The sequence below is a fragment of the Pseudopodoces humilis genome, chromosome 4 (assembly GCF_049639895.1).
Source record: "Pseudopodoces humilis isolate 2021_Gansu_Grassland_sample_001 chromosome 4, ASM4963989v1, whole genome shotgun sequence".
NCBI classification, from domain to species: Eukaryota; Metazoa; Chordata; class Aves; order Passeriformes; family Paridae; genus Pseudopodoces; species Pseudopodoces humilis.
The window spans coordinates 51316679-51341368 of record NC_142203.1 but is presented as its reverse complement, the minus strand read 5'-3'; the positions used below and the strand labels follow the sequence as shown (position 1 = coordinate 51341368).

Below are 24690 nucleotides of genomic sequence, written 5' to 3'. Positions count from 1 at the left end.
GCTTAAAAGCACAGCTTGCTTCCAAAATAATCACAGGTATTGAAACTTGGCTTTAAGGTTTCTGAAGCATGGTTCACTTGACAATGAAAGAAAGCATTAAAGGCAGTGATATATAATAAGAGAGTTCCCAGGGGATTCTAAGTCATCCATATCAATGCTGCCAGAAATGTTCTTGCTAGGGGGAGGAGGGGCGTGGGTGGCATTATTTATGGGGCACTGAGACAGCCTTAAACTAGAAGGAAATCAGAGGTATGCTGTAGTATTTGCCCTCAGTCCAGGAGCAGCCTGGATCCCGTCCTGGGAGTTAGACAAAGCCCTCTCTGGCACACCTGTGTGGCAGCAGTGCTGGGACCATCACAGCATTTCAGTATTCCTGGTGCTCTGAACAACAGCATGTCTCCAGCGAGCGTGGCAGCTGCTTGCTGGTGGGCACTTGGAATTGTGTGTCATCCTAGAGTCCTCTTCTGTGCTTGCCTGCAGAACAGGTCTGGGGGCCAGACAAGAGTTTTTATCACTGTGCAGTACTTGCTGTGTCTGAATGCAGCAGTTCCTGCTCTCCCCAAAGGCCTGCTGGCCTCCTTTGGCTGCAGTGGGGCGTAGCTTATGCTGTTACACTCATCTCTACAAGATGTTAGCCACCCAGCACCCAGGGTGAGCCACATGCTTCCATCTGTCTCTTTAGGGTTTTCTGCAACTCATGGCTATGTCTGGTCTATAGGATTGGAGTGTCCTTGGTCAGTCTTTCCAAAATGTACTGCATGAGTATTCAGATCCCCTAGAAAGATACTATACATGAATTGATCTATTAGCTGTCAAACACTTTGCAGGACTGACAGTTTTGACTAATGTGAAAAAATAGGATTGTTCTTAATCTAGTCTGCATTGGATTACTTAAAAAAAAAAGTGTTAATACTGCAGTGTTAATACTATACAAATCATTCTGCCTTGGCTTCAGTATCATATGCAAGAGTATTAGTCTAATTGTTTGGACGACTCATGAATCACTTTCCTGCTAGCCTCCTTGTCTCCTAGTACAGAAACCACAAGGGGTGAACTGGGCAGAAAGGTCAGCAGAGATGGAATTTATATGTCTGTACAGTAAGTGCAGTTACTGAAACCCACAAGTTCATCCGTGGCATTGGTGATGAGGACACAGCTGATGCCTGAGTGAGAGCTGTGCACTTTGTGCTACAAGTATGCTGCCCCTCTGCCTGCAGCTGGCAGGTGATGCAGTTTGGGATTCATGCATGTTCGTGGTAAAGCTGTGTGAACGGTTCTTAAAAAAAAATATGTTAAAGGCTTTGCTTTTTAAGTGTTAGTATATTCTGGGGAGAAAACTGCTCCGGAGTCTTGACTTTCCATTAGGGCTCTGCCCTTCCCTTGCTGAAAATCCTGGTGCCATGCAGTAGGTAGCTCAGCAGAGAAGAAGGTGCTGCATGAAATAATCAAGATATAAAACTTAGAGTGGAGAAAAGCCAAGAATGAACAAAGAAACCTTCAGAAATTCCCAGGAGTCTATGTGTGAGGAGGCTGAGCAGCCTCAGCAGTTTGGCAGCCAGCACCTCTGTTTTTCTCAAGAGCCAGGCTGCTTTAGGACTCAGCTATCAGGTAATATCAGTGTAAATCTGCATGAGTATGCCCTGAAGGTTGTTCTTGCTCTCTGCTCAACAGGACGGCCTCCTTTGCAAACACTGTTTTTCATAACATAGTGTGTATATAAATAATCATTATAATTAGAAAGGTGTGCAGATTTTCCTCTCCATCTCAGAAAAACAAATTTTCAGTACAGCTTGCTGTGGGAGTGAGAAGATCCTTTATTTCCTACTTTGTGATAATCTGTAGATCTGCCAGGTTTCTCTCAAATCTGTAGTTTAGGTTAGGCATTCCAAAATGCCCTATTAACACCCCCACAAACAAGATCTGTCTGTGGACACTTGCACAACCTGATGGAGAGCTAGTAAAATATTTCCATGCCTTTGAAATTTAGTTAGCAATTATGGATAAGTTTTGGCATGTGTCTGGAGATGGGATGCAGAGCTTGTGCCTTCTTTGAAATGTTGCTCCAAATTGTTTAGAAATGCTAAATGTTGATTTAAAAAAAAAAAAAAAAAAAAGGAAACCAGGAGGCCAGCTGTCTGGAAAGCTTTCAGAGAAGTGCAGGTATACTACATTATCCTCTTTCTAAGTTGCAGAGTTCAGCATGCATTTGTCCATAAAAGGATAAGGTTGAATACTTCAAAATTACAGAATCACTTCAAACCACTTTTGTTAAGTCTGCCACTAGTGGAAGAAATGATCTGAAGTGGTGCTTTCCCCCTGTCACTTTATTCTGTTTGGTTTATACAGGTGTATGTCTACTGGATCAGGTCAAGGTCCACAGGGTTCATCCTGTTTTTGACAGTGACCAGAGAAAAGTGCCCAGGGATTATAAGGGGTAGGCACATAGTACATTCCTAGAATATACCACTAATTACTAGCAATTTGTAGTCCAACACTTTCTTAAGCCACAAGAAGGTGTTTGTTTGTTTCAATAGCCTTTGGTGGATAAATATATCATATTTTTGTTCCATCTGGGGTTTTTAAGTACGGGTAATTTTTAGCACAGTCAATAACACTCTATGGCAAGGAGTGTCATGAACTACTTGGGTTATGTGGATGCACCTCATTTTATTTTTTCTTTTTATCCTGCCTGACACCCCTTAGTTTTTGCAAACTTGGGAAACATTTGCTTCCTGTAAATCTGTTCATAGTTTTCAAACCACATATTTAATGTATTTTTTAATTATGGAAGTTTTTTATTTTTCTGTCACATCAGTAAAAATTCATAGACTATCCTGAGTTGGAAGGTACCTACAAGGATCATTGAGTCCAACTCCTGGCCATGCACAGGACACCCCAGGAGTCACACCATGTGAGTGGTGACCTGAGAGTGTTGTCCAAAGGTCTCTTGGACTCTCAGGCTTGGTACTGTAACCATGTCCCTGGGGAGCCTGTTCCAGTGACCAACCACCCTCTGGGGGAAGAACCTTTGTTCTAACACCCAACCTAAACCTCCCCTGACACTCCAGGCCATTCCCTCAGGTGCTGTCACTGTCACCACAGAAGAAATCAGTGCCTGCCCCTGCTCTTCCCCTCACAAGGAGGCTCTAACTGCAATGAGGTCTTCCCTCAGTGTCCTCCAGGTTGAACTGACTAAGAGACCTCAGCCCCTCCTCATAAGGGTTCTTCTCAAGGCTCGTCACCATCCTCTTGGCCCTCCTTTGGACACTCCCCAATAGCTTTATATCTCTTTATCTCTCTCTTTTACTGTGGCACCCAGAGCTGTCTCCAGCACTCGAGGTGAGGCAGCCCCCAGCTCAGAGCAGAGCAGGACAATCCCCTCCCTTGCCTGGCTGATGCTGTGCCTGATGTCCCCAGGACACAGGTGGCCCTCCTGGCTGCCAGGGCACTGATGACTCGTGTTCAGCTTGCCTCAAACCAGGACCTAATGGTGCATTTCCAAGGGGCTTCTCTCCCAGCCTTTTCTGTCCTGGTCTGTCAGTACATCCAGGCTTGGCCTGTCCCAGGTGCTAGATGTGGCACCTGTCTTTATTATAAACTTCATGTCACTGGTGATTGCCCAGTCCTGCAATTTGCCTAGGTCTCTCTGTCTTCAACAGCTCTTCCCAATTTAGCATTGTCAGCAAACTTGCTCAGTATCCCTCTGAGTTCTGTCCCAAGTAATTTATGCAGATGTTGAAGAGCACTGCCCTAAGATGGAGCGCTGTGGAACCCCTCAGATGACAGATCATCAGCCTGATGCCGCCCCATCCACTGTAGCCCTTTGTGGACGGCCACTAAGCCAGTGCTGACCCATCACATGGTGTATCCAGAAGGATCCTCTAAGAGACAGTTTCAAAAACTTTATTGGATTCCAAACATCCCTCATCTTCCCTTGATCAGCTATGTGGATTGCCCTGTAATAAAAAAAAATAAAGTTTGACAAGCAGGATTTTTGCCCTGTGAACATGTTTCAGCTGTGACCAATGACTGTGCTGTCCTTCAGGTGTTTTTCAATACCTCACAGAGTAATCTCCAAAATTTTGTCAGTCACTGAAATGAGAGTGTGACAGGCCTGTAGTTTCCAGGCTCATCCTTCTTACCCTTCTTGGAAACTGGGACAATATTAGCAGCTTCCAGTCAATTGGGGCCTTTCCAGAGTCCCAAAACCATTCACAAATCGTTGAGAGAGGCCTTATAGTTGACATCAGCCAACTCATTAAATACTCTCTGAATCCCGTTAGGCCCCACAGATTTACAATGATCCAGCTGGAACAGCAGATCCCACAGAAGTTCATGTTTCTGTGATCATCTTCATACCACAGTAACTTCTGCACTACCTTTTGTTATTAATGTATTTTACAAAACTTTCTGTTATCCCCCATAGTACTGGCCAGCTTCAACTCCAATTGAGCTTTGGCCACACAAATTTTCTCCCTACAGTGGCAAGCAGCATCTTTATATCTCAAATAATAATTTTTTAAAAATTACTGAAATGCAAATTAGAGAATACTTAAAATGTGGTGTAGGGGAGTATATTGGTAGCATACGTTATTTTTCCTTCCTGCTCAATCTTGTGGCTCAATATTAGGAGAAATACTTGGGTTTTCCTTTCTGCTGTTGAAGGCTTTTTGCTAAACTGTAAATATATGATTGTGTAGCTTCTAGAATATTTTGAAGTATTTTGAGTATTTCTAGCATTGAATAAGAAGGAGGGGGACAGGAATCAAGGAGATCCTGTTCTGCTTCTGCATACAATAGCAGAGATTAAGGATTTTACATATTTAACAAAGACTTGCTTGCTTTATCATAGCATTTGGTAGTCATTGTTTTAGTGTAAGAGTGAAGGAGAATGTCTGACAGTGAAATTCCTCTCCTTCCTTGCAGCTCTGGTTTGATTTCTTAATTGCCATATCATCAGCAGCATCACTCCTCATCAGCTCTGCCTGCACATGGTGAGACCTGGGTTGCCAATCTGGTGAGCTGGCCAAGGAGTTGCCAAATCCTCCTTCCCTCCCAAACGACTGTTTCCCTTCCCACCAGCTTTATGATCAATCAGTTCTCAGTAGGACTTGTTTGGAGAATAAAATGTAACTGAGGAGTCGGCTTGGTACTAGGTGACCTGAGTACTGTCCCTCCAGATTGTGACCTGATGGGCTGTGGCTAGGCTGGTCCCAGGTACAGAGATGCAGGTAAAGTCTCCTAAATTCATTGTACCAGTAGACCACTGTGACTTTGAGAGAGACTGTAACAGATAACCACCATGGCCTTTACAGCTGCCACAACTAGTGTGGTGACTGCCTTCCGGACAGCTGCTGCTGTCATCTAAGTTACCATGGTGTCTTTGACTGGGTCATTAAGATACTTTTTGCGAAGTTCACAAAGGTGAAGCTTGGTGGGGTTTTTTTTGTTTTTGTTTTTTGGTTTTTTTTGTTGGTTGGTTGGTTTGTTGTTTTTTTTTGTTGGATAAAGGCTCAACTGTAGGTAATGGATCTAAGCAGTTTAAGACAAAGCTTTTCTGTTGCTGAAAGACAGTAGAAGGGCAGGTAGAAGTGACTGGTGTCTTATCCACACACAGCAAGTTGTAGTTTTTTGGTCACAAAGGTGACAGGATTTACCAGTCAGCTGTCTGTGCCATGGACTAGCTTACGAGCTACTACTTACTAGGTTTTTCTCTGCAGTGCAATCCATGCCTCTGGGAGCAGACTCTGTCCTATTGCCAAGCAAAAAAGCCTTGTAATTCCACTTGAAAGAGAGGTGCCAGACTGGAGCATGTCCACTGACTGCTGATCTTGCCTTTCTGAGATGTTTAGCGGTGCAAGTGAGCTAAGTGGCACAGACAGCAGCCGCGTTCCAGGGTGTACAAATACCTATGTGCCCCGTGGGATCCTCTCCAATGACTTTTAAGGAACAACAGAGAAACTAATATTTGATAAAAGTAGAGTCTCCTTCAGACTGTGCCAGTAAGTTAGTAAATAATTTGTTCTTTTAAGAAGCTTAAGACTTCACACCTGTGATTTTTGCAGACTGGTGGAACTTATTTCTTTATAGCAAAATTGAAAAAACTTTCCATTGTTTTGTGGGATGCTGTTTAGAGAGTGAGTATCATTGGGTCACTGCTCTCAATGTCTTCAGTCCCAAGGTGGGAAGTAAACTCATGCAGAGGGCTTGCTCTAAAGGAAAACCATTCTTTCACAGCAGGAAAAGCACTCGGATCTCACAGGGTTACTGAGTAATGTAACTGTGTTATTGTCCTGCTTGAGAGCCATGCATAGAGAGGCTTATTTAGACATCAGATCTTCTGGTATAATTTTTTTTGTGACTAATACAGTGCATAGAAAAATCACAAGTGAGCAGGCTGCTGACCTAAGGACTTTTTTTACTATTACAGGTAGTTTTTTTCTGATGCCATACAGAGGAAAGCATTAATTTGTGCACAAACATTCCTACTTTTCATGTAGAAAACCTCAGAATACTGAAAGCCAGATGTATTCTGGGTCCTGCAAAGGCATCACTTCACCTGAAGTGAAATGCAAGCATCATGGGTTATAAATGTCATGTAATTTGGGCATATCATCCAAGAGGCAGCTTTCATCATTTTCTTCATCAGCTTTATGAGCTGGTGGAGAAAGCTGGCAGGCTTCTGCAGTGGATAACTTGGAGCATTCACTAAGTTTTGACTCCAGGTCTTGGGAGGAGATCCATCTCTTCCCCTCCTGGACAGAGGAAGACCTCCACACCTAATATTAAAGGGCGAGCTAAATGCTAGAGACACAAACCAACCCATACTAAAACTATGCATCTTTTTTGGGTGCTAGACAGTGATGCCTTACTCAATGCCCAGTAGGCATTGATGTGATTATTAATATGGTTTATTTGCTCATCTTGCTGACCAGAAAGGTGGCTAAGCAGCTGGTGTGGAGCCCTCAGCATCCCTTGATGCTGCCCTGGCAGGGTGTAGAGCACCAAGGGAGCAGGGCTGTGTCCCACATCCCTGCCTTGCCCCCAGCAGGCAGATGGGCAGAAATTGACCCAAGGCTCGCTGCTCGTTCCTGTCCCTCTGTGCCCTCAGCAGCAGCGGCTCACAAGCCATTGCAGGAAGCAGAGAGCTGTGTAACCCTTGTCCTGTGCAGTTTGCTTTTGACAGCTATGACAGCCAGCAGAGCTTTGGCTTCAGATGTAGTGTAATGATTAGTGTAACACGCAAATAATAATTTTGTTGTAACATCTGCCATCCTCTCGGGGTGAGGCTGTGTGTTTTACCCGTGGGCTGACAGTTGCTGGATGGATTTCGTCAGGTTCCCAGACACACCCTGGTTTCTGTATAATTGATGTGCTTATTAAAAAGGGAACAGAAAAACCTCTTCTGTTCCCAATACCTGTTTGAATATTAAACTTTCATTTTGGTCTCTGAACAAGTGTTTTTTTGCAATGCTGATCTCACACCTTTGGCTATTATGGTCTGTAGTTACGAAAGTAGAAGATTTTTGTTGGCCATTGAAAATACGGGAGAAGTGTTTTGCAATTTTTTTTGCTTTTTGCTCCTTTGAATAGGAGAAACATGCTGAAAATCAGCTCCCTTAAAATCAGCACTTTCATCTTTTTCTTTTAAAAACTCCAACAACCCAGCTTCTTGCACTAGATGGCAGTGTGGATAGTTTAATAGGAAACTTTTTTTATTTAGAAAAATCCTAAGACTGATGATAGAAAGTATTCAACATTAACAAAAAAAAATCACTTTCTGGTGATGATAAAGTCACTTTTCATTGCTTGCCCACCACACATTTGTACTGGGGAAAAATGTGTATTCTGGGTCTGAAAAGTTTGTGTTGGAGGTGCCAGTTTTCAGAGTTGCAAATTATTGCATTATTCTCCTTTTAATTTCTTCTCTTACATCTCAGAAGAGCTGAGGTCCTGCAGGGTAGAGTGTTCATCTACACTCTTCTAAAGATGTGTTGCTGCTGTCCTACTGACACAAGCTTGAGGAGGATTCTGCTGAATGAAGAGGGACAATTACTAAATATTGAGAAGTATGCTAAAATGATTGGGTATGATTGCACATTATTGGGCAAGGGTTAGCAGTGGATGAATAGGTGTATCAAGTCATAGATATCTTGAAGAAACTTTATAAAATTATCAAAATTAGGTCATAATTAAGACAAATACAGCATCCTTCTATGTATGTGAAATATTAAACAGAGTAGGTAAACTTAGTTAAATCAGGATGCTTGTCCCACACCTGAGTGCCAATTTGAGGGTAAAATCCTGGTGAGCACCAGAAGTCTTTTATTGAAATCCAGTAGTGCTACTTTTCATTGAAAGAGATTGAAGGGCAGACCTGAACAGAGACATGGTATCTGAAGTTCTTCTCTGACTAAATGGTCAAGAACCTGTTGGATGCTGGGAAAAAATAACAGTCCCTATTCTGATGCATTTATGCCAAGGCATGGGTCTCTGAGAGGGTGGGGTTTGTGGCCCCACATTTTCCCTTTAGCAAGGCCTGTTTACTAGAAGAGAGAAGGGATTTTTCCTGGAAAGTCAGGTAATCAGTGGCAAATTTTAATTTGCATTTATTTTGAGTTAGGTAAAAAAAATCACTATTGCTATCTGGTTCTACTCAACTTGCACCTTAGGTTTTATTAGAAAATTAAATTAGAAAAAGTACCATCCAGGCATCTGTGCAAAAATTTGTTTAGGTGTGTAAAAGTATGTTTTCACCAAGTGTTTTGGCTCTCATACCTAATACAAATAAGAAATTAAGAAATTAAGATTAGTGATTTGAGACTGATTATCAGAAGGGTTTTAAGGTAAAGCTAATTATGCTGTTAGGGGAGAGAATTATTAAACTTTTAATTGCAAAGAGGTATCCAATACCCAGATGCTCCTACACTAAAGTGGCAGCATCTTTGCATGGCTTGTGCTGTCTGTATGAGATAAAAGTATAACAGATAAAATATTAATCATAATATTATATCATCATAAAAAACCCCCAGCCATTTAACAGTAGGAATAAATCTTGGCTTGCACATGTAATGCTATATGTGTCTATAAAACAAAACCTTTCAAATAAAAAATGCACCTTGTTTTTGCAAAAATACTGGGAAGCAAGTCTGGGAAAAATGAAATTATTTAATTCATGTTCTTAATGTAGTAAATACAAAATACATTTTATTTTTTTAAAATATATTAAATGTATTTAAATGTTTTAAATATTTCAAATATATTTAATATAAAAGTATTTTATCTTTAATGTCAGTTAAATAGAAATAAAATTGTAAGAATGCTGAACTTAACAAGCTTAGTTTTGTATTTGCAGGATCCATACTCTTTCCTTGTCTTGTTCAGATATATGCTAGTTAACACACTGCATTATTCCTTAATATGAATACAACTCAGTTTGTCCACAAATGTATGCTGTTGGAATGAGCAATTATTCTCTGTAGCCCATTGCTCTTTGCCTATTGTTTATTAAGCTTCATAATATAAAATTTCGTAGGCAGAAATTGCTCTGTGAGATAGGCAATTAGATACTCAGATGTAGATTACATTTCTTTCAAGCAGAGAGAACAAATTGGGTGACATTTACTTGCCCTCTCTAAATGATTGTAAGGGCCACTGCTGAGGATTGCTCTGCATTTCAGTGCCTTGACTGAAAATTTTCAGGATGCTGGTGCTCTGTCACAGCTGTGTCCTCCTAGACAGTGATTTGAAGTGTATCTGTGAGGAGACAAGGCAGCCAAAGGAGCCCAGACGTTATAAAGGAATTTCTTATACAATTGTTCTGCTTTGCCTGAGTAGCAAAGCTAGAGGACTGCATAAAACAATTACTGCTTGGACATGAAACTCTCATCTTGCTGCTCCAGGGGATCTTTGTGGTTGAAAGAGGGCCATCTTCTAAGTACAAGATAACTGAAAATGTAGACAAAGATTAGGCTCTTGCTGAAGATGCACGTTGCGTTTAAGCAGAGCTTGTGACTGACTGCAGCCTCAGCTAACCTTTCTGATGGCCCTGCAGGATGCTGGGCAGAGAGTTGGTACTAGTCTGTGGTTCTGCTGGTACCGGCTTGATTTCTCACCCCTGCTTCAGCTTCACTCTTAAATGTGTCTCTGCCACAATTCACAATCATGCTTGAAGCTGCCATCCCTCATTCTACTAATAAAATTGGAATTCTAGCCCTTCAAATAATGTCACTTTTTGCTTAACTGTTGAACTAATTAATGTTGTGGTTTAAACAAGGGCACAGTTGATGCAGCTGTCATGAGGAGATACTGTGTTATTTATTTTAAATGGATTTTGCTTAAGTGTAGAATAAGACAATCTATAGCCTTATCTTGTTTTAAAATAGATAATGAGGTTAGTGCCACAACAAATTATGTGGTTAGATTAGTGTACATGTATCTATATGTCCAGCCATCCTTCTAAAATGAACAATCAGTGATAAGTTTCAGAGCAAAAGTTAGGAAAGATGTTCCGAGTAAAGAGAATGCAGCTGGTTTGGAACATTTCCAAGTTTGAAAAAAAAACCAAACAAAAAACCGTGGAGAAAAGATGCTTCCATTTTCACCTCATACAAAGCATCTGTTTTCTCTGCCTGTCTTGTATTTGAAAAGGATAACAAAACTAGTAGGCATTACTTTTTTTTTCTCCTCTCCTTTTTTTTAGCAAAAATAAATAAAAATACACATCCTTTATGTTTTGTTTCTCTTTCATGATCTCCTCTACCAGGACATTATTGGTACTGTATGCAGTATAGGGGAATATTTCCAGATGACCATTTCCCTGAGGGTGCTTATTAAGAATTACTGCTTTTTATTTCACGCTGTGGTACTAAACAAACAAATAAATAGAAAACTCAACCCCTCCATCCAGCTGGGAGTTACAGATGACCTTAAAAGTGAGCTAGCAGTGCCAATGAAAAGACTGTGGTCTACCAAATACAAATGGAAATGCATACATGCTATAATATAAAAGTTACAGAAAATTGAGTAATAACTGGTTTACATTATGCTGTAACCACTGGGCTGAATGTGCTTGAAGTCAAGTATATTTCTGTGAGTAAGAGAAGAGGAATTTGTTGACAGGAACAATTGTTAAATGTCTGCCTTCACTAGGGGCAAAAGGAAGCTCAATTTGTGCAGCTGCATCTCACTGGAAAAGATTGGGTTATTGCAAAGAAAACTCTGCCCAGTACTCTCAGCATGGTTTTTTAGAAAATTGTCTTGATTACATACTGGTTGAATTAGTTTGAACTGAGAGAGGAACTTACAGCTTCCTGAAGAACTGAGATTTGTAGTCCTTTTATCTGTTGATTATTCATTATTTGTCAGTAAATAAGATTGATGTTACTGCCAGGTTTTACACTGGTCTTAGCCAGTTCTGTTCTCAATAGTTTAAGTTCTGCTGAAAAACTTGTATTTTCCAGGTACAACAAAAAATAGACATACCTTCTTCTTTTCTGTATTGAGTCTTGGACTACTTAATGGAAAATGGTCAAACCTTGCAAAATGCTAGAGGTATCTGCAGCTGAAAGGGTGCGTCAGTACTGTGAATGCTGTGGCCAGAGAGGCTGACCAAACTTAGGAAGTGAGTAGCAAAGTTAGAGTTTACAACTTTGAATTCTTTGTGTGAGAGAAATTTTGTCTGAAAATTCTGGTTTCACTTAATGAGGGTCAGTGATTCAGTCAACTTCTGGGCAATTGAACCATTTTCAGAGTGGGTTACACACCAAGAAACAGACGCACGTGTATGAGGTCAGCCATGGTGTTCTCGTGGGAGCTCTCAGCAACTGCTCTGAACCTGGGCTCAACTCTGCCGTGAATTTACTGAAACAGCTGCTTATCAGTTGGCATGGGTCACTGCTTTCACATTTTTACTGCTGTTGCCTGGGAAAGTTGGGCGTTTGTGCATCCTGTGCTTGCCTATTGTTAATATTCCCTCTGACAATCTGCAAAATAGGGGGGAATAACAATACCTTGTGCTTGCTGTTAGCTTTCAGTTTATCAGCTCCCCGTATCCCCTGGAATAAAGCTAAAGGAAATGGCTGGGCTGCAGAACTGGTCTGGAGGGCAGGAATGGGGCAGCCCAGGCTTTGGTTTGGGGCATACGGATGCTGCCTTTAGCAGGTCTCAGTGCTGCAGGCTGGTCTGGGCAATAAATTGCTCAATTACTAAATTGGCAGTGTCTCCTTGTGGGTGTTTTTGCTGCTGTTTTCACTCTCTTAATGGGCCTGTGGTGAGATCTTAACCATCTTGCAGGAGCAAAGGCAAGGCACTGCAAACTAGCAGCACTGCAGACCACAAGCTGTGTGGGAGCAGCCGCCATCGCCTGTGAAACTTGCTCCCTACGTCTTAGGAGGTTTACAAATCATGGTATTTGTGTCAAAATTCAGAGGCTTTTAGGACTGTTAAAGTGTAGCAGGCTCACCTAGCACATTACTAGCCTAGCAGTTTCAGTAGATTCCTGCCTTTTGAAATCCAAACGGGGTCCTCGCTGTTCCATTAAATCTTGCTGTTAGCTGACTAGTCTCCATATTCGGATAGAAGATGTTCCTGGCAAAAATAGCATATCTCTTGGCTTGCAACATATCTCCCTATCCTGTTTTCCTTTGAATTGCATTGGTTGGAAATATTAGGTGGTCTGCTGCAGCACCTGTGGTGTGGGGGCAGGAGCTACAGTACTGCCAAGAGCAGAGGTTTTTCCCTGTTTACACCCATATAGAGACAGAAATTTTCTGACAAAAGTTTGCTAAAAGCAGCACTAGGATGCCACAAGTCATTGTAATGCATTTTGATTTTGTAATATGCATAAGTAACAGTTATTTAATCAACAGATCTGGCAAGATCAAGAACAGGACTGATTAGGACATGAAGAATAGACGGCGAATAAATACAATCAATAAATAATCTCATCTGGGATTAGAGGTTGGTGTGAGAGAGTTGGCAGGAAATAATTAAAACATATTCGCTGGGAAATTTGTTTATCTTTTATTCCTGTTATTTATTCCTCCTACTTTTCACTAATGCAAATTTCCGCCCATGCTGTAACTATGAGCTGGTGCAAAACACAGCTGGCCCTGAGGGATAGTAAGAAGCACGATGTTTATTCCCCCCACTGCTCCCTTTAGTGGTTGCTCTGCAGAGGTATGCACTGCTATGCCCACTGATGATTTTAGCCAATTTGGGAATGAGCTGTGTAGGTTCCACCTGATTGGGAGCAGAAACCAAATGCCTTGATACGAAAGCTGAAAAAAAAAAAAAAAAAAGTAATTGCTTTATAGTGTCCCACAAATAGGTTTTAAGTGTTGTGGTTTGAATGTTAGAAGTGAATTTTTACTGTCATTAATCACTGTTTGGATGCTGAAGAGGGCGACATGGTAAGCTTTTTAATGAAGTAACTTTTTGGAACTGTGAAACTTTGTTTAAAAAGAAAAAAAAGCTAATTTTTGTTGAAAATGTGATCACCCCAATGGTGATCACATTGGAGTAACTTCTGTTCTTGTGGAAACCATCTTTTGTTCTGAAATCATCCAAATCTGAATCATTCTGAAATCTCATTCTGAGGTGCTACTTTTCTTTGGGTTCAGGTTTTTCTACGTTCCTTTATACACAGAATAAAGGTTGTGCAGCTGCCACTCGGTGATACCATGCAGGATTGCAGTTGCACTGTGAAGAGTGTGTCCCATTTTTGGAGAGAGGATGGTGTTCAGTAGCCCAGCTGGATTTTGTTAAGATGAGCTCTGTTCAGTAGCAGCAGTTCGTACTGACAAGACCAGTGCTTCTCAGTGCTGCAGAGGAAAGAGCTCAGGAATCTGTCATGCTCATCGTGAGTGATAATGTGCATGAGCACAGTGGCTCATTGAACATGCTTTCCTACAGTACTTTGCTCTGCTCTTGATGAATGGATGCAACTAATAACGTTTCTGAAGGGCTGCCCACGTATCTTCGAGCTGCTTCTCGTCTCTGATTTTATTCTGCCCGCCCTTCAGAAATAGGCAAATGGAGTCATGTGGACTTTCTAAATAACTACAAAGCTCAGTCTGCAACAGTTATTTTTCTGGGACTTATGCCTTTACAGTTGTTCACAGGAGGTAGAAATTAATTATGTTTTTAGACAGCAGTTGTCTCCATCATGAGTCAACTCTATCTTGCAGTATTTATCAACGCTTTTTAATAAGATTAAATTTATATTTACAGATAACATTCATATGCACAGAGCAGCAGCGATTCCTAAAGGATTTTTTTAAAAGGTGTTATCATCATTGTTGCTTTGAATGCTATTTTGTTCTTGCAGCAACGTAAATACACATTCATCTCATGGGAGGGGCTGGCTGGTGTCTTCACAGGCCTAGAGAGTGTAGGGAGTGATTTCTGCTGTTCTGTCCCACCTTGCCTCAAAAACCTAGGTGCTGCTGAGAACGAACAAAATGTTCTCTCCACAGTTGCATTCCTTCTGCCACTGTTCACTGCTGCCAAGTCAATAAAATGAAAGTGGAATTTTTTTTAAGCTTTTTTCTTTTTTTTTTTCTTTTCTCACCTTTAATGCTTTTTGGTTTCTGAGCAAAGAGCTGCTGGCGCCAAATGCCAAACGTTATACCTGTTCAGGTTTTGCCTTCCCACATTGCCGTGCTAATTGGCACTTTTGGGAATGCTTGTTCCTGCAGCTTTTTTTTGAGCATAGCAGCTGCTTGTAAAATCTTTCATGGGGGGAGTAGATGGAGTAGTGTTGACACACAGAGCTGTGTTTATTTCTGTATGAGCTAAAATCTGCCCAGCTCCAAAATACTGTCCAGCCACAATGGGAGCACCACCAGAGCAGCTGTAGGTCACCTTATGTATGGAGTCAGGGTTTATGTGTCTGTCCTGTGACAAGGCCAGCTGCCTCAAGCTCTCAGCAGAGAGGTAAGCACCATGAAGAGCAGTGCATTTGTGGGTGTCGCTGAGCTGATAGGGAGATGATGGTGGGAGGCACCCTGAAAACCTTGATTCATCTCTATAGCTCTTGTGTGAGAGGCCAACTCCTACTTGAGATAAAAATCTCATTAGTTATGGACCAAGAAATACTGCTGTTGAAGAGTGATGCTAAGAAATATGTTTCAACTGTTTTTTATGCTACTCCTTTCCCTGCAGCTGGGAGCAGACTAGATCACAGAGGGATGTTCACATACCTTGCAGCTCTGGTAGTCCGTGCTGTAATTTGATTATCAGCAGTTCTCCAAGTAAGCTCTGAAAGTCCTTTTCTGCTTCTGCAAGTCCTGCAGTGAGCTCCCTAAGGAAAATGAAGGACGAATACCGTTGAAAATCTGCAGTCTACTTTTTGTGCTGCAGTGTCTAAGCTAAGTTAACCCTTCCTATTTCTATCACACTTTTTCAAGAATGTATTCTGATATCTGAGTTATAACACAATAAAATAATCTTGATTTTATTATGTTACTTTGCAGTATGTTAAGCTCACATGTATTTACAAAAACTACAACAAAAAAAAGAGCCACCCAGCACAAATTTTGGTAACAATCATAGCTGCCTGGTTATTATGCTACAGCGACTGTTGATGTGTGATTTATGCACCAAAAAACAAACACCACAATTCTCTTAAAATCAGCTGAGAGCTGGTTCTAATAAAGCAGAGATATACATGCAAAGGTTTGAGGTCTTATGCTGCAGCTACAAGACTTCAGTTAAGGATAAAATTTGCAGCCATCCACTTCTTTATTCACTCTGAGCAGGAAGCATAGTTCACAGTGTATAAGTTGGTGTGACTTGGCACATCAATTTGTAAAGTGCATGTTGCCCAGTAAGGCTTAACCAAATTTTAGACATGTCCACGTTTAACATTTGCTTTCCTAATTTTGGTGGGCATGGAGACAATGTAAACTGGGTAAGTTTTGTTGCTTGAATACCATTTAGCTTTCTTAAAGTTGGCCCTTAAAGCACATGCCTTACTTGACAGTTGCTGTTGAAAATAGTGTTCGTCTATGTGCCCTCAAAGGCTCATGTGCCTGAGCTATCATATGATGAATTCAGCTATGTCTACAAGGAAACTAATGCTGATTTTTGGCCTTTAAGAATTTCATGGTGATGTGCAACCTAGCTAGTATTTTCCTTCTTTGAAAGGTCCTATTTTCATACAATTATCTTTCAGGGTCATGGCATTAGGTAAGAAGCGTACCAATGTCCTCAGATAACTCAAAATAATTTTCATTTGGGTTTGTATTTCTTCCCCCAGTTATGAATGTGCTATAAAATAATTAATCTATAGCAAAGATAAAGCATTTGAATTGTAATACTCCATTGCATACATAAATGCAGTCAGCTTTTTAAATCATATTTTTGAAATAATAATTCACATAGCGTTCATTTCACTTCTTCAGGTTTGTCTTCCGCAAGCTTAGCATCATTTGCATGTTTCTTCTCTTTTCACTTTACATTTTTCTGGTGAAGCAGACATACTGTGTTGGAAATATTGTCTGGTTTGCAAGCAAGTATTTTGTGCTGCCAGTTCTGTTCTGGTAGAGGTAAACTGAAGCAGTTTTTGTGCCTGTACTTGTGTAGTCTTTGAAAATCAGATCACATTCTTCTCAACAAGGTGTTTCCCCAGCTTAAGTGATTGCAGAGAGCTTCCCACCTTGATGGCAACCTTCCACCCCGAAAGAGGAAATGCTTTTATGAATAGGGAAATACAGAATATTTCTAAATACTGTGCAATTGAGTATCTTATATCTATTATTGTCCCTATTGCTTAATGGAAAAGGAGTATGCCATTTGTATAAGCATGTATATACAAGATATGTGATGACATTTAGATGTAGGAAATGGAAAATTAACTGTTTACCTAAAGAAAATTTTGCCTGCTTATATGTTTTCAGCTTTTGAAACTTCATTGCAGACTAACATCAGCATCAGCCTTCATTCTGTTAGTTTTCCTGGCAACATTTTGATACTGGATATACATTATCAGAAACAAAGGGCAAAACATGGATTAATAATTAGCAACATGTATGTCCACAGTGATTCTGTTGTAACCTGTGTGCTTGCTTTTGCTATTGTATTGAGGAGAGGGGGAAAGAAAAGGTCGTTCAATACAGCAGAGAAGAGCAAAAAGTAAACACTAGTATTTCCTCATATGGTGATTAAATAGCTTTAGAAACGTAAGAAATTAAAAGGAGGAGGAGGAGGACTTGCAAAAGTCTTTAGTCCTGTCGTGCGGTGGTGCTTTGTAATGATTTTGGTTGTCTGGTGTCTTCCCTTGCAGTAAAAATATAGAGAAGTGTACAATTCCCATTGCTCACTTTTAGGCAGTGGATGTGTTGCTCCAAGAAATGGGAGCAGATAAAATTAGGGCTGATTAGCCCCAAATGAGGTACATAGATCCTCGGTGACAGAACAGTAAGCAGCTCCTCCAAGTAAGTACAGTAGGAAAAAAGGAAATTCAGCATATTTTGAGAAAGAAACTAGTCCTCTCCTATAAGAACTTTTCTCAAGATTTAAAATCAGTAAAAGATTAGCTGTATCGCTAAAAAGGATTATTTTTAGGCTTTGTGAGGAAATTACAGTGGCTCCAGATGGGATCCTTAAGTTCTGCTCAGACTGAAAAAACAGAACCTAAATCTTAAAAAATTTTCCTTTTAATCTGAGACAGCCCTTATTCAAATTCAGCTGCTGTCTTCTGGATTATGCACTGAATGAGGGAAAAAGGGGACAGGTATAAATAAATTGTGCGTTTTCTGTTTTGCCGCTCTTGCAAGAAGATAGATGGATGTGCTTTTAAGCTCTGTATTGATTTGTTCGCTGTGGCTGTGTGTTTATCAGGAATCTGTGAGTACTGGGGCTGGGGAGAGCTCAAAGTGTATGGCTCGGCTTTCTGGGGAAGCACCATGTGGATGAAAATAATGAGAACAAAGAAAGTGCCCCTCTGCTAGGACCTTTGTGGTATGGTTTCAGGAGGGCATTGATAATTGTACAGCAGCTTATTCTGCTCTTGAGATAATAATACAAGTGAATATGAAAGCCATTCTTTTGTTACTAAGAACATCTGAATTAGTTTCAGTTTTATTTACACCACATAGTTTCCTGCTTAGGACTCGCTTTCTGTGAAGAAACACATGAATCACATTGATGATGCATTGTTTCAGTGACAGGCCTGTTGCTCTTCAGAAGCTTAAGTTCTTTCTTTTTCTACCAGAATTTGGTTTGCTGTGCAAGATGCACTGCCATCCGTTTATCTGTTTGCTCATATGGTGACAAACAAAAACATTCCTTATTTTGCTATTTATTTATTAACAGTCTACTATCTAACAAGAGATCAACTAAAAATACTAAAGGTAATATATTTATGGATCTCCATAGAAATTTATATTTTTTGCGAATTATGGTGGACTCAGTCCACTGTCTTGGAGTTACAACAGGGTGTGTGTTTCAGATCCATACACCATTTGGGGAATTACGGATTGGATTCTAACTTGAATTATATCTTGTTGTAAGATATAGATGGCCCCTTGTTTGTTATTGTTTCAGCTCATGTCAGCGCTGAGACACAGTTTTGGCTGACAGACAATGTGAATGAAGGCTGAGTTTATTTGGATGTGCCTGGCAGAAATGAGAGTCAGCACTGCCAGCCACGATGCTGCACATGGCAGTTGCACCACACACGTCCCAGCAGCCTGTCAGCACCTCTGCTTCTTGGCACCCTGTGGCACAGCAGCGGTGTGCCTCATGCCAGTTGCCAGACGCAGGGCTTTAGATTAGAATTTTCAGGGGAGAGACATAATTCATTGAGTCCTGGCATCCTAAGGTGAAAAGTTCTTGTGCAGTAAGTTGATCACCACACTTTTGTCTGCACTGGACTCTCTTGCTACTGTACATCTGTTTGAAAAAGATGGGAAGAATGAGCATGAGAAGATGCTGTGAATAATTAATGCAAGTGTTAGTTCACTCTCTCACTGAGAAGGAGGAAGACAGGTTATGTGAACTCTATGCTGAGTTTCAATTACCCTGATTAAATTACAAAGTCCCAGAGCACTAGGAACAGATTGTTTCAATGTTGGTTTGATTAGGCTGCAGAGGGGAACATCCCTTGTGAGGGACAAGTGCATTGCCCCAACTTGTGGTCCCCTCCTTTGGGTGGGTAAGTTTCCTGCAGGTGTCCACATGTAGCAAAATGCTTTTGGCTGCATGCAATACAGAGGCTGAGTGACACTTGCCTGACAAGCTGACAAGTCTGTCTCTGTGAGCTGTTGAGCAGGAAGAGTTCGGAGATTCCCAGCTAGACTGGCTCCATCATGCTCTGCTGCAGCTGCTGCCAGATGGTCTCCAGCTGATTCATGCCAGCTCCAAATCGAAGTGTTAGCATGGTTTGGTGACTCTGCATGCTCAATAACAAGAGGCCATATGGCATCTGGTGGGGCAACTGGCAGGTTTTGCTGCTGTGATATCCTGCCTCCTTCCTGCCAGTGTATGCAGGCTTGCAGTCCATGGGCTGTGGTGTGGACAAATGGTGGCTTTGGAGGCAGTACCAGAGAAACCTCCTCACCCCTGGAATGAACATTGAAAACCTCACAAGAAATGGTTTGTGGCTTAGGGAGGAGGTAAAAATAATTGTGCACACATGCTAGCTGTTTCTGAGGGATGCTGTGTGAGGGAGTGAGAAGGGACAGCAGCCTGGAGGATGTCTTCTGGAGTGTGTTCCCTGGTGATGCTGAAGCTGTGGGGTTGTGGTCTCAATAGAAAAGTTGTGATAAGTAGAGTCCCCTTGTATTCCTGAAGGGTCACTTCAAGCAGCTTGAGGAGAAATGGGCCCATTATATTGTGGATATAGTCTAGCACTTAGGGGATAGATGTTGGCAGTGTGGGCTATAGACAGGTCTAATGGAGAGTGAGACTTTTAAGACCTCTCTTGTAAATTGGTAGATGAAAAGCAAGAGCCTGGCCCTTGCAATATTGTCTCCTTGCCCCTACAACTTTCCACTTTCATTGTGGAAAAAGCCTATCATTTCTCTGTTCATGTAAGATTGATACCACAGTCCACAGTACCCATATTAGTAGTAAAAAAAAGGAAGAGATACCAGGATTTGGACGTTATTGTGGGGGGGGAAGCAGTACTTAGGGCACAAAACTGATCTGCTGGAACTTTCTCAGGTAAAGATACACCTTCAGCTGAGGTCACAGTTACATGAGCAAATGCTGCTAGACAAAAGTATTTGTCTTTGAACTTGCCAACTGTCCCATATCATTGCCCTTTTGTCATATCAGATTTGTGGTTGGTCTAGTTATGTATAGTATCTCAGACCTAAAATCAGAGGAGCAGACAAACTGAGATTTGACTGTCTGCCTCTAAATATGTTTCATGCTTGTGCCATTATATATGCAATGTCACTGAAGACTAAATACTTGGGTATTTTATAGAAGAGTTAGATTTCTCTGTTTATCAGAGTCTGTGCCTTAAAATACTTGCAGTTTATCTTAGATGCAAAGTTAAAACAAGATCACAGTCCATTTCATAAACTGTTTGTAAACATCCTTTTTTGGTTTGTTCATCTTATCCTTCAAGTTTACCTCCCTGTAAATTTGAATAAGTGAATTAATTTTAAGTTATTGTAATCTGCATATGTGTTTTTCCAACTGTTGTTCAACTTTTAGTGCTTAAAGATAGAGTGGAAAGGATGCTGTGTTTTGTCCTGCCCCATTGAGTGAACAGATATGATGGACAGTTTATGCACATGCTGTGGAGAGGAAGCTAGAACTGTTTCTTGTCCCAGGCAGAGCAGTTCCAGGGTTTTCAGCTCTGGGAGGCCACAGGTATGCTACAGCTGGATGCATGCAGCATCCCCAACACGCAGTCATTCCTCTCCAACTTTTTGGAAACCTTTTTTTTTGTTATTCGTGCTGGATTTCAGTCTTTGTCAGCAGATGAAAATGCTGCTCAGCATATGTTTCATCTCCTTCTTAGAGACTGAACTATTTCAAGCCATGGAAGTCTCATCCCTCCTGCTTTTCCATAAGAAAAATGTGGGTAACCCGTTTGCATCCTTTGGGCTCCCTGTCACAGCAAGCATTACGACCCATAGCAATATCATACTGACTTGAATTCGTGTATTTTTATTTGACTCATTATTCACTGGCATAAATAAAAGGGAGTGTCTTCTACATCACCCATTAGGAATTTCAGGTATAAAAAAGAACTTGTTTTTTTCTACTGTGGATTGCCTTTCTTTTTCTAGTTGATTGTTTTTTCTCTAATATAAACAGAAATGGGTTTCTGAGCTGCAGCACTATGCCATCTTCTGAAGGTGTGTTTTTTTCTTCTGTAATGTAACGTGATGACAATGATGTTGTCAGGAACGATTTCCAAAAGAGATGGGTGGTCTGAGAATGCTTGTGGGCTGTGGGGGGTCTTGCAGCACTGTGTGATGGGTGTCATCCAAACATACCTGTCTGTTTAGGCTCACATCACATGAGTGAAGATCATGTTCTTGCACATCAGACAAGGGTCACCAAGTCATCAGACTGTAGCCCAGTTCTGTATCGACAGGATATCCTCCTTATTACAAGTGACAAAAGCATGCCAACTATGATTTACAGAATCCATACAAAGGTGTGATTTTACTAATGAATGGTGATTTTACTAATGAATGTTCTTACTATCTCCTGATAGAAAGAACCTAGCAAGAGCTGCCACTTGTGGCTGACAAGTGAGTGTGCTGGATCTCTCAGAACAGGCGTGGTTACCATAAGTCCACTAGGCTGACCTGATGTATTTTGGGATACTTGGGAGGGCTGTGTCCAACCTCTGGGCTATGCTAGAGAAAGCTGCTTGTGCTTGCAGGTAAGTTCTGTTTTGTCTTAACTGATTCACAAGAATTACTGGAACTGAGGTTTACTTCCCACAAATTAGCTAGTTGTGAGAGCCAAGCTTGGTTACACAAAAAAAAAATTGAATGTACCTTACCCCAATTTTTATGATTGTTCTTGCAAACAACTTTTTAGTAAGATGCTGTTCATGACCAGGATCTTCCACATGGTGACTATACATGAAAGGGCACAAAAAGGGCAAAGTAAAATGAGCTGGGGATAAAATGAGCTGAGTATTGCCTATGAGCTGGGAGAGAAGATTATAGTTCATAAAATTGCAAAGGGTGTGGTTTGAATCTGAATCTGAAAAAGCTGAATCTGCACTGATTTTGACCAAATCCTGCAATGCAAGAATTTGGTGGCAGTAAAATTTCTGAATCATCAGTTTAAAACAAGAAAAAAGTAGGTGGTAGGTATTGACAGCCTGGGACTTCGTGCCCCACAGCAGAAGCAGGTGGCATCAGCAGGATCAGAGAGAGGGTAGTAAAAGTCACAGGCAATTTGTGTGAATATTAAAATTGCATAGTAAGAACATACCTTTAAATATTCCCTATCCAATAATTGTTGATGCTGGGAGAATACAGAAGCATGGAGTCATCATAAGGCATTTTTACTCTCCTTAAATAATATCTGCTGTTGCTACTGTTGAAAACAAGGTAGTCTGGATGGATCATTTGTCTGCCTCTACAGAATGCTTGTTATGTTTGTTTCTGCTGGGTACTATTTTGAAATCCTTTTGCTGTTTCTTTTTCCTTTCCCAGCAAGTCAGTGAGTGGCTTGTGCGGAACAGCTGATTTCTCTTCCGAATCCTCCAGAAAAAACTGTGATAACTCCTTGTGGAAGGGAAACTAAAACTCAGCAGCTGATGGTAGACTATTTCTGTTATTGCTAGCAAATGTAGAAACTCGTAACATTTGTGTGATATTTCGAGTGGCCATAAGGACCCAGTACCTTTGAAATATTTTCACATATATCCATTTTCTGTACTGAAAGCTGCCCAGTAAAGCCCCGCTCCTATACAGTAGGTAGGTGGCTTGGGAGAGTGAAGCAGAAGGTTTGTAGAAGCTCAGCTCAGGTGGTAAGAAGACCATTTTCAAGTATTTAGAAGAAAGTCCCTCAGACCCCTAGATTACTGAAGGTTGTACATTTATTCTCTCCCTGCAGCAATAACAAGGTGGGCAGACAAGCTTAATGCAAGTGTGCTTAAGATAGCAGCTGGGGGGAGAAGACAATTGAGAAAATCCTCATGAAACTGGTTGTTTATTTCCAACACAGCTTGAGAATTGGAGCCTGGAACTGCATTAGCTCAGACTTTGGGGTTCAAAAGAAACAAAGCTTAGAGTTAGGTCTGATTTTTTGCTGTTGTTTTTGTCAGGAGGGAAGCATTTGCTCTGGGTAGGAGCACTCTGACTGTTCTTTTCTTTAGCTTGCTGACTCAGGTCCCAGAGTTTCTGAGCCATCACTCTCTTCTTAACAGAGCTTAGCTCAGCTTTTGCCTGGAGCTCTGCTGTAAAGAAAGACCTTTTTACAGACCAGTGCCATAAGTGGAGGGAGTGAGGAAGCCAGGCAGGTAAATTCATGCTGACCGTAGCCATATCTTGTTAATTAACTTGCTTGTTGAAAGGATTTACAAGGCTTCTTTTGTTCTCATCACACTGCAGATTCTGCAGAAAAAATCCAAAAACCTAGTGAGAGGTGACTTCTTTTGATTGACTTCTTAAATATTGTCCAAAATAAATCACCTGTCATACTGCATATAGTAAAAATAGTCTCTGTCTTGTGATGGAGAGACTGAACCACAACTGACTGCTGCCTGAGAGATGCTGCAGGAAACACTGGTCCCTGGGATTTTTAGTTCTGCATTTTAGGGTGGCCTAGCTAGTGATTTATTTTGTTCAGTTAGTGAGACTTGAACCGCAACTTGCATAATTTTGCTTGTGATTTGGATGCAATGTTAGAAAGACATTTGCTCTAGAAATTATACGAATGGGTGAATTGTTGCATGATTAAATAATTAAGTGAAATCTAAAATCACTCACAATTTACCTTTATCTCAAAATTGATTACTCCGTGTCTGACCTGAAATAAAAAAAATCCTTATATGCCTGCATTCTTGCTTGGTTTTCGCCTTTAATTCTAAAATAGCATATATAAAGAAAAGGTATTTCTTTCTCCCTTACAAATGTTGCCTTTGAGTTTATTTGCCACTCATTTTGATAAACACAAAGATAAGAAGAACACAGCCAAAGTAGGACTAAGATTGAAAAGAAAGTATCAGTGAGATACAGTCATTACCCCAGCACAGATACCAACCACAGAGCAACTCCCCACATACTTTCTCTTTTGCTGTTGTTGGCTTCAGACCTTGCTTCATTTAAATTGCACCTGGCATACCTGGTACATATAGGTTGCAGACATTCCTGTTTCCTGTAGAGAAGCACAAATTTGAAAAGTGCTTGCCACTCTACCTGAGCAGGAGGCATTCCTAGTGCCAATTTCTTCTCGCAGCTAGAGAAATTACCATCCGTGTTTTCAGATGGGTTTTGCATGTATCTTGTCTCTTGTTTCCAAATGTTATCAGCGTCTTGCAGAATGAAACTGGGCAAGTTCTACTGCCAGGACAACCCAGATGTGAGCGGGAAGTCTCGGGCAGAAGTCTTGTTGCACTGATGTATAGCAGGAATGGAGCAGTACTAGTTCTTCTTGAGTATTGCAGCCTGTGGGTCGACTTGCTCTGTCAAACCCTTCTACCCCAGACCTATTTAATCACCACTTTGCACTTGCAGGATAGGATTGCAGAGCTGGTTT

The 24690-nt window shown here is 41.0% G+C and overlaps 1 protein-coding gene across 4 annotated transcripts in view; it reads left to right on the top strand.

Annotated features, from left to right (window-relative positions):
• The window catches only part of KANK1 (KN motif and ankyrin repeat domains 1), a 127256-nt gene that overhangs the window by 48900 nt on the left and 53666 nt on the right, over positions 1-24690 (top strand). Inside the window, exon 1 of one of the 4 annotated variants that reach the window (XM_088054133.1) lies at positions 5142-5231. The exons of the other annotated variants lie outside the window; for them this stretch is intronic. The gene's annotated coding sequence lies outside the window, so the exon portion shown is untranslated. Of the gene's footprint in view, positions 1-5141; positions 5232-24690 lie in introns of those variants that run through there. 4 annotated transcript variants of the gene reach the window in all.